The following is a 15,066-nucleotide window of genomic DNA, read 5'->3' as shown; positions in this document are numbered from 1 at the left end:
CACACACAGGCAGCTTTGGTATTTGGTCTTGGCCTTTGAAAGGCAAACTCTAAACCCTCAGAACATCATTTCTGATGTGAATGTAGCAATATGATTTAGGGTAGGGGCTGGCCACTCACAAACTAGATAGTCTAAAAGTGTGATTTGGGGTGGGGGTTTTGGGTCACACAGTAACAGCTGAATCTTTAGCAGAACTGGACTCTGAGATGGGCCATGTGGGTGGTCAACTATGACTCAGTGATGGAACCCCATTAAATTTTGGACACTAGGGCTTGTGTGAGCTTCCTTAGTTGCCATCACTCAGTACTTATTGTCATGTAATGATGCCAGGAAAGTGATACTGCCCCTGGCTCTACTCTGAGAGGACAACTGAAACATTCAGCATCTTCCAGGACTCTGCTCTAAATCCCTCTTCCCTTGGCTGATATTAATCAGTATCCTTCAGCAGCAATCATCTATAAACATGAGTGTAACAGCTTTCTAGAGACCACTCTTATTTACAAAACACTTTGCTTGGAATATATAATTTCACTCTCAATATCCTTCTGTTTGGATTGGGATGGGTATTGCTGAAGCACTTCTATTCCTATCTCATGAAGAGGGCCATAAACTCAAGATTAAACATAATGGTGGAGGGGGCTAATATGGCGGAGGAATAGGACGGGGAGACCACTCTCTCTCCCACAAATTCATCGAAAGAACATCTGAATGCTGAGCAAACTTCACAAAACAACTTCTGAACGCTGGCAGAGGACATCAGGCAGCCAGAAAAACAGCCCATTGTCTTTGAAAGGATGTAGGACAAAATATAAAAGATAAAAAGAGAGACAAAAGAGTTAGGGACAGAGACTCGTCCCAGGGAGGAAGTCATACAAGAGGAGAAGTTTCCAAACACCAGGAAACACTCTCACCAGGGGGTTTGGGGGAAGTTTTCAAATCTTGGAGGGCAACATAACCGGGAGGAAAAATAAATAAATAAAACCCACAGATTACGTGCCTAAAGGCAACTCACAGCAAAGTACCCCAGACACTCGCATCCACCACCATCAAGTGGGGGCTGAATGGAGAGGAGCGGGCGGCACTGCTTAGGGTAAGGACCGGGCCCAAATGCCCTGAGGGCAATCTGAGGGAGCTAACATGAGAGAGCAACCTAAACTGTGGGATAGCCAGAGAGAGAGAGAACTATCCCGTGAAAAGCCCAAATCTAAGGCACTGCCGGCCCGCTCACAGAACAAAGGGCTGAGCAATACCAGAAAAGAGCTAGCTGGCTGTGGGCTGTTCCATCCCTCTGCTGGAAGCAGCGTGCAGGCGGGGCCAGCCAGAGCCGGAAAGGGGGCAAACTCAGCCCCAGAGAGCAAAGACTTCTTGAGATTCCGGAGGGTTGACATCCGCCGGGAGGGTCGCAGACAGAGGGCAGCTTCCCAAAACTGACACAAGGCACACCGGAGCCGGGCGCGCCCAGAAACCGAGGCTGGGACCAGGGAGGTGATAAGTTGCACAGCCCCAACAGTGCACTTGCCAAACACCTGGCTGCCTGAGCTGCTCTGACCAGGGATCGGCAGAAACCGCAGGCCCAACTGAGAGTCTGCACTTTTGTGGCGTACCTGAGAACCTGAATCTGAGTGGCTTAGATCTGGGAAGTAAGTGCACGCATCTCAGGGCCCGCTCCCTGGCAGAATAACCTGAAGCCTGAGCAGGGTAGATTGGGAAAGCACACACGCCATGACTGGGGGCAAACCAAGTGCGGCTGAGACCCTGCGAGTTCTCCACACACAAGCCAGTGATATTGGTCTGCAGTGTTCCTCCCTCCCCACAGCACGACTGAACAAGGGAACCTAAAAAGACCACCTCCACCTCTTTGTGTCAGGGTGGAAATAAGACACTGAAGAGACCTGCAAACAGAAGCCAAATAAACAGAGGGAACCACTTTGGAAGTGACAAGTCAACAGATTAAAATCTCTGTAGTTAACACCAACTACATTGAAAGGGGCCTATAGATCTGGAAAAAATTTAACCAGGAACAAGGAACTATCTGAAACTGAACTGACCCCACACTGCTCGCAACAGCTCCAAAGAAAGTCCTGGATATATTTTTACTATTACCATTCTTTTTAATTTTTAAAATTTATTTTTTCTTTTTTGTTTAAGTAAGTCCTCTATTACACCTTTAATTTTCATTTTATAACCCACTATTACCTTGCAAAAAAAAAAAAGACCCTATTTTTAAAGCAAACTGCATACATATATCTTATACTTTTTGTGATTTTGTTTTTATTTATTTATTTATTTATTAATAAATTTATTTATTTTAGTTGGGGGCTAATTACTCTACATTATAGTAGTGGTTTTTGCCATACATTGACATGAATCAGCCATGGGTTTACATGTGGTCCCCATCCTGAACCCCCCTCCCACCTCCCTCCCCATCCCATCCCTCTGGGTCATCCCATTGCCCCAGCCCTGAGCATTTGTCTCATGCATAAAACCTGGAATGGTATTCTGTTTCACCTATGATAATGTACATGTTTCAAAGCTATTCTCTCAGAACGTCCCACCCTCACCTTCTCCCCCAGAGTCCATAAGACTGTTCTATGCATCTGTGTCTCTTATTCTGTCTCGCATATAGGGTTATCGTTACCATCTTTCAAATTCCATATATATGCATTAGTATACTGTATTGGTGTTTTTCTTTCCGGTTTACTTCACTCTGTATAATGGTTTTTTTAATATTGCATTTTTTTAAGAGTCTAACCTCTACTCTAGATTTTTAATCTTTGTTTTATAGTATTTGATATCAATTTTGTACATTCAAGAACCCAATCTTTAGTACCCATTTTTACTCAGGAGTGTGATTACTGGCTTGATTACTCTCTCCCCCTACTGACTCTCTTTCTTCTACCCCAGGGCACCTTTATCTCCCCCCCTCCTCCTTCTCTTCTCAACCCAATTCTGTGAATCTCTGTGGGTGTTCTGGGCACCAGAGAACACTTATGGAACAGAGTACTGACCAGATCTCTCTCTCTCCTCTTGATTCCCCCCTTTCTACTCATGCTCATGTCTATCACCTTCCTCCCTCCTCTCTATGTAACTCCGTGAACCTCTCTGAGGGTTCCAGACTGTAGAGACCACATAGGGAAGTGCTTACTGGCTAGATTGCTCTCTCCACGTTTGAGTCCCTCTCTTCTCCTGGTCACCTCTATCTCCCTCCTCCCTCTTCACCTCTCCATGTAACTCGGTGAACCTCTCAAGATATTCCTCACTGTGGAGAATCTTTTCACCATTAACCTAGAAGTTTTACTATCAGTGCTGTATGGATGGAGAAGTCTTGAGGCTACTGCAAGAATGAGACTGAAAACCAGAGGCAGGAGGCCTAAGCCCAAAACCTGAGAATACCAGAGAACTCCTGACTCCAGGAAACATTAATTAATAAGAGATCATCCAAAAGCCTCCATACATACACTGAAACCAAGCTCTACCCAAGAGCCAGTAAGTTCCAGAGCAAGACATACCACGTGAATTCTCCAGCAACGTGGGAACATAGCCCGGAGCATCAATATACAGGCTGCCCAGAGGCACACCAAACCCACAGACATCTCAAAACTCACTACTGGACACTCCATTGTACTCCAGAGAGAAGAAATCCAGACCCACCCACCAGAACACCAACGCAAGCTTCCCCAACCAGGAAACCTTGACAAGCCAAACATTCAACCCGACCCACAGGGAGGAAACTCCACAATAAAGAGGAACTTCAAACTACCAGAATACAGAAAGGTCACCCCAAACACAGCAATCAAAACAAGATGAAAAGGCAGAGAAATACTCAGCAAGTAAAGGAAAATGATAAATGCCCACCAAACCAAACAAAAGAGGAGGAGATAGGAAATCTATCTGAAAAAGAATTTAGAATAATGACAATAAAAATGATCCAAAATCTTGAAAACAAAACGGAGTTACAGATAAATAGCCTGGAGAGAAGGATTGAGAAGATGCAAGAAATGTTTAACAAGGATCTAGAAGAAATAAAAAAGAGTCAATATATAATGAATAATGAAATCAATGAGATAAAAAACACTCTGCAGGGAACCAACAGTAGAATAACAGAGGCAGAAGATAGGATAAGTGAGATAGAAGATAGATGGTGCAAATAAATGAGGCAGAGGGGAAAAAAGAATCAAAAGAAATGAAGAAAACCTCAGGGACCTCTGGGACAATATGAAACGCCCCAACATTCGAATCATAGGAGTCCCAGAAGAAGAAGACAAAAGGAAAGGCCATGAAAAAATACTCAAGGAGATAATAGTTGAAAATTTCCCTAAAATGGGGAAGGAAATAGCCACACAAGTCCAAGAAACCCAGAGAGTTCCAAACAGGATAAACCCAAGGCAAAACATCCCAAGACACACATTAATCAAATTAACAAAGATCAAACACAAAGAACAAATATTAAAAGCAGCAAGGGAAAAACAACAAATTACACACAAGGGGATTCCCATAAGGATAACAGCTGATCATTCAATAGAAACTCTTCAGGCTAGAAGGGAATGGCAGGACATACTTAAAGTAATGAAAGAGAATAACCTACAACCCAGATTACTGTACTCAGCAAGGATCTCATTCAGATATGAAGGAGAATTCAAAAGCTTTACAGACAAGCGAAAGCTGAGAGAATTCAGCACCACCAAACCAGCTCTTCAACAAATGCTAAAGGGTCTCCTCTAGACAGGAAACACAGAAAGGGTGTATAAACACAAACTGAAAACAACAAAGTAAATGGCAACGGGACCATACTTATCAATAATTACCTTAAATGTAAATGGGTTGAATGCCCCAACCAAAAGACAAAGACTGGCTGAATGGATACAAAAACAAGACCCCTATATATGCTGTCTACAAGAGACCCACCTCAAAACAAGGGACACATACAGACTGAAAGGGAAGGGCTGGAAAAAGATATTTCAAGCAAATGGAGACCAAAAGAAAGCAGGAGTCGCAATACTCATTTCTGATAAAATAGACTTTAAAATAAAGGCTGTGAAAAGAGACAAAGAAGGACACCATGTAATGATCAAAGGATCAATCCAAGAGAAGATATAACAATTATAAATATATATGCACCCAACATAGGAGCACCACAATATGTAGGCAAATGCTAACAAGTATGCAAGGGGAAATTAACAATAACACAATAATAGTGGGAGACTTTAATACCCCACTCACACCTATGGATAGATCAACTAAACAGAAAATTAACAAGGAAACACAAACTTTAAATGATGCAATAGACCAGCTAGATTTAATAGACATTTACAGGACACTAAACCAAAAAACAATCAATTTCACCATTTTCTCAAGTGCATACGGAAACTTCTCCAGGATAGATCACATCCTAGGCCATAAATCTATCCTTGGTAAATTCAAAAAAACTGAAATCATTCCAATCATCTTCTCTGACCACAATGCAGTAAGATTAGACCTCAATTACAGGAAAAAAACTATGAAAAATTCCAACATATGGAGGTTAAACAACACACTGCTGAATAACCAACAAATCACAGAAGAAATCAAAATATGCATAGAAATGAATGAAAATGAAAACACAACAACCCAAAACCTATGGGACACTGTAAAAGCAGTGCTAAGGGGAAGGTTCATAGCACTACAGGCGTACCTCAAGAAACAAGAAAAAAAATCAAATAAATAACCTAACTCTACACCTAAAGCAACTAGAGAAGGAAGAAATGAAGAACCCCAGGGTTAGTAGAAGGAAAGAAATCTTTAAAATTAGGGCAGAAATAAACGCAAAAGAAACAAAAAAGACCATAGCAAAAATCAACAAAACTAAAAGCTGGTTTTTCAAGAAGATAAACAAAATTGACAAACCATTAGACAGACTTAACAAGAAACAAAAGAAGAAGAATCAAATCAGCAAAATTAGAAATGAAAATGGAGAGATCACAACAGACTACACAGAAATACAAAGGATCATAAGAGACTACTACCAACAGCTATATGTCAATAAAATGGACAACTTGGAAGAAATGGACAAATTCTTAGAAAAGTATCTTTCCAAAACTGAACCAGGAAGAAATAGAAGATCTTAACAGACTCATCACAAGCACACAAATCGAAACTGTAATCAGAAATCTTCCAGCAAACAAAAGCCCAGGACCAGATGGCTTCACAGATGAATTCTACCAAAAATTTAGAGAAGAGCTAACACCTATCTTATTCAAACTCTTCCAGAAAATTGCAGAAGAAGGCAAACTTCCAAACTCATTCTATGAGGCCACTAGCACCCTAATTGCAAAACCAGACAAAGATGCCACAAAAAAAGAAAACTGCAGGCCAATATCACTGATGATCATAGATGCAAAAATCCTTAATAAAATTCTAGCAAACAGAATCCAACAACATATTAAAAAGATCATACATCATGACCAAGTGGGCTTTATCCCAGGAATGCAAGGATTCTTTAATATCCACAAATCAATCAATGTAATACACCACATTAACAAATTGAAAGACAAAAACCATATGATTACCTCAACAGATGCAGAGAAAGCCTTTGACAAAATTCAACATCCATTTATGATAAAAACCCTCCAGAAAGCAGGCATAGAAGGAACATACCTCAACATAATAAAAGCTATATATGACAAACCCACAGCAAACATTATCCTCAATGGTGAAAAATTGGAAGCATTTCCCCTAATGTCAGGAACGAGGCAAGGGTGCCCACTCTCACCACTACTATTCAACATAGTTTTGGAAGTTTTGGCCACAGCAATCAGAGCGGAAAAAGAAATAAAAGGAATAAAAGAAATAAAAGGAATCCAGATAGGAAAAGAAGAAGTACATGTCATCTCCCTGTTTGCAGATGACATGATCCTCTACATAGAAAACCCTAAAGATTCTACCAGAAAATTACTAGAGCTAATCAATGAATATAGTAAAGTTGCAGGATATAAAATTAATGCACAGAAATCCCTTGCATTTCTATACACTAACAATGAGAAAACAGAAAGAGAAATTAAGGAAGCAATACCATTCACCATTGCAAAGAAAATAAAATACTTAGAAATATATCTACCTCAAGAAACAAAAGACTTATATATAGAAAACTATAAAACACTGATGAAAGAAATCAAAGAAGACACAAACAGATGGAGAAATATACCGTGTTCATGGATTGGAAGAATTAATATAGTGAAAATGAGTATACTACCCAAAGCATCTATAGATTCAATGCAATCCCTATCAAGCTACCAATGGTATTTTTCACAGAACTGGAACAAATAATTTCACAATTTGTATGGAAATATAAAAAACCTCGAACAGTTAAAGCAATCTTGAGAAAGAAGAATGGAACTGGAGGAATCAACCCGCCTGACTTCAGGCTCTACTACAAAGCCCCAGTCATCAACACAGTATGGTACTGGCACAAGGACAGAAATATAGATCAATGGAACAAAATAGAAAGCCCAGAGATAAACCCGCGCACTTATGGACACCTTATCTTCAACAAAGGAGGCAAGAATATACAATGGAGAAAAGACAATCTCTTTAACAAGTGGTGCTGGGAAAACTGGTCAACCACTTGTAAAAGAATGAAACTAGAACACTTTCGAACACCATACACAAAAATAAACTCAAAATGGATTAAAGATCTAAATGTAAGACAAGAAACTATAAAACTCCTAGAGGAAAACATAGGCAAAACACTCTCCAACATAAATCACAGCAGGATCCTCTATGACCCACCTTCGAGAATATTGGAAATAAAAGCAAAAATAAACAAATGGTACCTAATTAAAATTAAAAGCTTTTGCACAACAAAGGAAACTCTAAACAAGGTGAAAAGACAGCCTTCAGAATGGGAGAAAATAATAGCAAACGAAGCAACGGACAAACAATTAATCTCAAAAATATATAAGCAACTCCTGCAGCTCAATTCCAGAAAAATAAACGACCCAATAAAAAAATGGGCCAAAGAACTAACAGACATTTCTCCAAAGAAGACATACAGATGGCTAACAAACACATGAAAAGATTCTCAACATCACTCATTATTAGAGAAATGCAAATCAAAACCACAATGAGGTATCATTTCACACCAGTCAGAATGGCTGCTATCCAAAAGTCTACAAGCAATAAATGCTGGAGAGGGTGTGGAGAAAAGGGAACCCTCTTACACTGTTGGTGGGAATGCAAACTAGTACAGCCACTATAGAGAACAGTGTGGAGATTCCTTAAAACACTGGGAATAGAATTGCCATATGACCCAGCAATCCCACTGCTAAGCATACACACCGAGGAAACCAGAATTGAAAGAGACACGTGTACCCCAATGTTCATTGCAGCACTGTTTATAATAACCAGGACATGGAAGCAACCTAGATGTTCATCATTAGACGAATGGATAAGGAGGCTGTGGTACATATACACAATGGAATATTACTCAGCCATTAAAAAGAATACATTTGAATCGGTTCTATTGAGATAGATCAAACTGGAGCCCATTATACAGAGTGAAGTAAGCCAGAAAGAAAAACACCAATACAGTATACTAATGCATATATATGAAATTTGAAAGATGGTAGTGATAACCCTATATGCAAGACAGAATAAGAGACACAGATGCATAGAACAGTCTTATGGACTCTGAGGGAGAAGGTGAGGGTGGGACGTTCTGAGAGAATAGCACTGAAACATGTATATTATCATATGTGAAACAGAACACCATTCCAGGTTTTATGCATGAGACAAATGCTCAGGGCTGGGGCAATGGGATGACCCAGAGGGATGGGATGGGGAGGGAGGTGGGAGGGGGTTTAGGATGGGGACCACATGTAAACCCATGGCTGATTCATGTCAATGTATGGCAAAAACCACTACAATATTGTAAAGTAATTAGCCCCCAACTAAAATAAATAAATAAAATAAATAAATAAACATAACGGCTTCGAAGAGCTCACTAAGTTTTCTCATGCTTTGGGTCTTTCCCAGTCTCACACTTTTGTTTCTTTTTGATGATTAGCAAGAAAGAGAGATGAAAGGATCTAAAGAGAAAATATTAAATGTGCCACTAATCCTTGGAGGGAGCAACTATTCGGGGCAGGAGTAGGGTGACCAAGTCCGCAGAGGTACCAGACAGGTAGATGCTGGAGCACAAAAGATCTATTGAGAATTTACCTTAAGGGTTAAGTTAGGGAAGAATTGGGAAGATTGCTCAAAAGTACTTCAGTGGTAAAAGTACTTGTAAGCTTTGCTATGCAATTGCAAAATGAACAGTCTGCTCTTGGTATCAATCCACATGCCATTTATATTTTCATTCCACATTTCTATTATCTAACCCAAAGGTCTTGCATGTGGCTCATGGGACACTGCATGCCAGACCTGTCATCATTTCATATCATGAACATAATTCTCATACATATGCAAAGCATATCATAGATTATCATGTAATTTAAACCTAATTGTTAATTAAGATTACAGATGAGTGTGTTATTCTCTCATGGCAATTTATACTTAAGGAACAGGAATGCTTTTGGTTAAAGAAATGAACACTGAGATTCCAGACACCAAAATTTCAGGCCAATGGGAAGAGATATTTAATACTTTTAATGTTTGTTCTTTCAGACTTGTCTTAGGTTTGCTTTTCCATATCTATTGGGACTGGGAGAGCGTCATGTAACTAATTCTGGCTGGAGTTGTATATTTAAGTGCTGGAGCACTGAATTACCAGTGTAATACTGCAGAAAGCTCTCTCTCCTTCTCAGGTGTTCACTGTCTCTTCAGATTGAGTTCCTGAGGGGCTATAATAAACAGTGCACCACACCTTTCACCAAAAATAAACTGGAAGTGGGAACAAGAAATAAAACTGTATTTTTTCAAGCTACCAAGCTTTTTGGTTTGTTTGTTCATTCCGAAAAATCTAGCCTATCAGAATAACAATGTGTGTGGGTATGTGATGTGGTGGTAGGGGGCGGTATATAACCTCACAGAAGTCAGTTTCGTCATCTATGAAAGGATGGAAAGACTTGGAGCAGACTGTGGCTCGGATCATGAACTCCTTATTGCAAAATTCAGACTGAAATTGAAGAAAGTGGAAAAAACCACTAGACCTTTCAGGTATGACCTAAATCAAATCCCTTATGACTATACAGTGGAAGTGAGAAATAGTTTTAAGGGACTAGACCTGATAGACAGAGTGCCTGATGAACTATGGACAGAGGTTCATGACATTGTACAGGAGACAGGAATCAAGACCATCCCCAAGAAAAAGAAACGCAAAAAAGCAAAATGGCTGTCCGAGGAGGCCTTACAAATAGCTGTGAAAAGAAGGGAAGCGAAAAGCAACTGAGAAAAGGAAAGATATATCCATTTGAATGCAGAATTCCAAAGAATAGCAAGGAGAGATAAGAAAGCCTTCCTCAGTGATCAATGCAAAGAAAAAGGGGAAATCAATAGAAAGGGAAAGACTAGAGATCTCTTCAAGAAAATTAGAGATACCAAGGGAACATTTCATGCAAAGACAGGTTCAATAAAGGACAGAAATGGTAGGGACCTAACAGAAGCAGAAGGTATTAAGGAGAGGTGGCAAGAATACACAGAACAACTATACAAAAAAGATCTTCACGACCCAGAAAATCACGATGGTGTGATCATTCACCTAGAGCCAGACATCCTAGAACGTGAAGTCAAGTGGGCCTTAGAAGGATCACTACGAATAAAACTAGTGGAGGTGATGGAATTCCAGTTGAGTTATTTCAAATCCTGAAAGATGACACTGTGAAAGTGCTGCAGTCAATATGCCAGCAAATATGGAAATCTTAGCAGTGGCCATAGGACTGGAAAAGGTCAGTTTTCATTCCAATCCCAAAGAAAGGCAGTGCCAAAGAATGCTCAAACTACTGCACAATTGCAATCATCTCACACGCTAGTAAAGTAATGCTTAAAATTCTCCAAGCCAGGCTTCAGCAATACATGAACCGTGAACTTCCAGATGTTCAAGCTGGTTTTAGAAAAGGCAGACGAACCAGAGATCAAATTGCTAACATCCACTGGATCATTGAAAAAGCAAGAGAATTCCAGAAATCCATCTATTTCTGCTTTATTGACTATGCCAAAGCCTTTGACTCTGTGGATCACCATAAACTGAAAAATTTTTCAAGAGATGGGAATACCAGACCACCTGACCTGCCTCTTGAGAAACCTGTATGCAGGTCAGGAAGCAACAGTTAGAACTGGACATGGAACAACAGACTGGTTCCAAATAAGGAACCAGTATATTTTCACTGTGCTTATTTAACTTATATGCCAAGTACATCATGAGAAACTCTGGGCTGGAAGAAGCACAAGCTGGAATCAAGATGGCCGGGAGAAATATCAATAGCCTCAGATATGCAGATGACACCACCCTTATGGCAGAAAGTGAAGAAGAACTAAAGAGCCTCTTGATGAAAGTGAAAGAGGAGAGTGAAAAAGTTGGCTTAAAGCTCAATATTCAGAAAACTAAGATCATGGCATCCAGTCCCATCACTTCATGGCAAATAGATGGGGAAACAGTGGAAACAGTGGCTGACTATTTTTCTGGGCTCCAGAATCACTGCTGATGGTGACTGCAGCAATGAAATTAAAAGACGCTTACTCCTTGGAAGGAAAGTTATGACCAACCTAGATAGCATATTAAAAAGCAGAGACATTACTTTGCAACAAAGGTCCATGCAGTCAAGGATATGATGTTTCCAGTTGTCAGGTATGGATGTGAGAGCTGGACTATAAAGAAAGCTGAGCACCAAAATACTGATGCTTTTGAACTGTGGTGTTGGAGAAGACTCTTGAGAGTCTCTTGGACTGCAAGGAGATCCAACCAGTCCATCCTAAAGGAGATCAGTCCTGGGTGTTCATTGGAAGGACTGATATTGAAGCTGAAAGTCCAATACTTTGGCCACCTGTTGGGAAGAGCTGACTCATTTGAAAAGACCCTGATGCTGGGAAAGATTGAGGGCAGGAGGAAGAAGGGACGACAGAGGATGAGATGGTTAGATGGCATCGCCGACTTGACGGACATGGGTTTGGGTGGACTCCAGGATTTGGTGATGGACAGGGAGGCCTGGTGTGCTGTGGTTCATGAGGTCGCAAAGAGTTGGACACAACTGAGTTAGAACTGAACTGAATATTGTAATCTGGTTAACGGGGCTGATGAAAAGATTAAATCATCATTATATGTCCAAAGTGGTAAATTTGGACTTCTGTACATTGTAAATAGCCAAAAACTATTAGGTTATTACTATGGCACCAGATGATATTACAACAACTCTTTATGGATAAGCTATCACAGAAAGTTCACACCATACATCCAATATGCATTTAATATAAATTCACCATTTCCACCATCAAATCACTAATACGTTTAAAATATTAATATCAGGCTAAGAAAGCAGTAGCAAGTAAGATCTGTTGAAAAAAGTCATATTTTTCTTAGCTTTATGGATAGTTTGAATAATTCATACCCTCACTGAGAAGCAGCACAACAAAGTGAGGATATTTGGAAGCAGGTATTCAAAAGCACCTCCCTTAGTTAACAGTTTTGTGATGCTGGGAGTTACTTAAAATTCTAACAATTAGGTTCCTCATTTGCAAAATTCAGCAGACTCACTCTGGCTTATAATCCATATCTATCTATCAATCAATCAATCTATCTACTTCTGTTATAGTTATTTAATTTTCCAATAACATCTCTTTTCTCCAAAAAACCACCCCCACATTATTTCTTGGGAACTATTCCTTTCCTTAGTCCAAACAGATGATTCCAGTGTGCCCCTCCAATCACAGAAGCCATTCTCCATTCTAACTCTACCCTGCCATCCTAGCCACAGATGGCACATTCCCAACAATGAATTGGTCTTTGATGTACTTTTTCATACTAGAACTAATAATGGGAAAAAGTCATTTCATATCTGATGAGAGAGTTAGAAAGATGAAGCCATAGTTGCCAGCAGCCAAGGGCCCAATTTCATGGCAAGAGTTGCTCAGAAAATAAAGCCTTTTCCACAAGGTTAAGACGAGAGTTGGAGATGCTGTGTGTTTCTCCACTTTCAATTATTCTTGAGTTCCTGTTGTTGTCTAGTCACTAAGTCACGTCTGACTCTTTGTGATCCCATGGACTGAAGCATGCCAGGTTTCCACATCCTTCACTATCTCCCAGAGTTTGTTCAAACTCATGTTCATGAGTTCCTGGAAATACCCTCATCTGACCTCAACATGTTTATGTAAGCCAATATAGTCTCTTTTGGCTCAGCTAATTTGTTAGTTTTATTTTTGTGTGGTTAATTGTTTTCATTTTTTAATCATTTTTAACCAAATGAATTCTGACTATTGTTCTTGAGTCCCTAATTTATAGTGACTGCTCAATAAATTTTATTTTTCTTCTATGTTTCCTATTTAATAATTTTATGTAGAAAAACAATTCCTAAAGAATAGGAATTGCTCTCAGGGGGTCTTTAAGATCAAAACTAGGCATTATTTGTTCTTTTTATGGTGTTGAATTTACATTGATGGTTCAAAAATAGTGGTGGTGAAGACTGCTGGTACCTAAGCACAAATTAGGACAATGGCCCTAGAGGAGCCATTGTATTTTTTCCTCCGTACACTTGCAGGACAAAAAGAAAAAACAAACAAACAAACAAACTAGTTAGCTGGTTTCATGTAACAATGTCCTTGATGAAGCAGCAAAAATTACTAATTTTATTATATTTTGATCCTTGAGTCATACTTTAATATTGACTACATGCTACTGATGCAGTATCATCAGACTTTTTGATGAGATTATTGGTGATATTAGCAAATGTAGTTTTTGTTGCTGAATAAGGAAATGTGGCAACATTTAGAAGATTTGCATAACACAAGTAAGCCATTATTTTCCAAACAGCCAGCATATAATTTTAAAAAATTTTTCATGGGTAAGAGATCTATTCATAGCATAAGACAGATCAATGATTTTAACATAACTATGAAAAGTTTATTAGTAGAAGTTCAGATTTGTCATTGCAACAAACCTTTAAACCTGCCACTTATAGAATTTTTATGTAGAATTAAAGAAGAAGAACCACAATTATCTGTAAAAGGCCATTTACAGATAAAAAAAAAAACTCCCCCTCCTTCCAGTTACCTATCTGTGCAAGGTCAGATTCTTTTCATATATTTCAGGCAAAAAAACATAGCGCCACTGCTAAAATACCGAAGCTCTTTTATTCACCTGCCATAGATCCCAGCTGATGACCATGACATTGGCAAAGTCAAGTACTTCTACCAGCAAGCTAGATGCAAGGAATTGAGACTCATGGCCAGGTTTCGTAGGGAAAGCAATCACAGGAGAAGAGATATAATATTGCAGCTTGAGAGAATCTGGAGATGTCTAAAGATTTCCAATATTTTTTAAGTGCTGTAATAGGTAATATTCACTTTCCATTGACCATCTTTACCCATGAATTTACAACAAACTGTGAAGTTATCCTGAAAGATTTAGTTCAGTTAATGAAAAGAAAACTGCCAGCTGGCATTATCTGCTGGAGGCATCAGAGACACATGGCACAAGGGCTTTTCCAAAACTTTTCTAATTGGATGAACGTGGAACATTTCTCAAGATTAATAAGGGTGTCAAATCATGTCCAGCTGGCAACCCTGAGATCTCACCAAATGTTTAATCAAACAACATGGGAGCATCAAAGCAACATTAAGTAGTGTCCTGGAGACTCTGCTCAGTGGAAGGTAGTTCCTCTTGTGGGCTGCCAAGCTTACTTTTACCTGTGATTGGTGACCACTGCCTAAGGCTAAAACTCAGAGTAAATAGCAACAGTGTTCAAAATAAAGACTTATCGAAAAGAAGCAAATATTACTTACAACCACAAGCCAATTTGACATCTTCCATGCTGTTCCCATCTGCTTCAGATATTCATATTGGACAGTTCTCAAATGATAGCAGATGTCCCAGCTAGAAAAAAAAAAAAAAATCAGCTGAAAAGTATGCCATTAGCTAGCTGATTTTATAATTCCAGAAGT

The 15,066-nt window shown here is 39.4% G+C and overlaps 1 protein-coding gene across 3 annotated transcripts in view; it reads right to left on the bottom strand.

The window, feature by feature from the left end:
- Positions 1-15,066, bottom strand: part of ZP4 (zona pellucida glycoprotein 4) — a 200,154-nt gene that overhangs the window by 175,099 nt on the left and 9,989 nt on the right. For all 3 annotated transcript variants that reach the window (XM_081573905.1, XM_081573907.1, XM_081573906.1), the window contains exon 2: positions 14,908-14,998. The gene's annotated coding sequence lies outside the window, so the exon portion shown is untranslated. The remainder of the gene's footprint in view (positions 1-14,907; positions 14,999-15,066) is intronic.

Source organism: Giraffa tippelskirchi, chromosome 2, assembly GCF_054371585.1.
Source record: "Giraffa tippelskirchi isolate mGirTip1 chromosome 2, T2T-mGirTip1v1.2.pri, whole genome shotgun sequence".
Taxonomy (NCBI): Eukaryota; Metazoa; Chordata; class Mammalia; order Artiodactyla; family Giraffidae; genus Giraffa; species Giraffa tippelskirchi.
The sequence above is the reverse complement of the archived record's forward strand: the minus strand, read 5'-3'. Positions and strand labels throughout refer to the sequence as shown.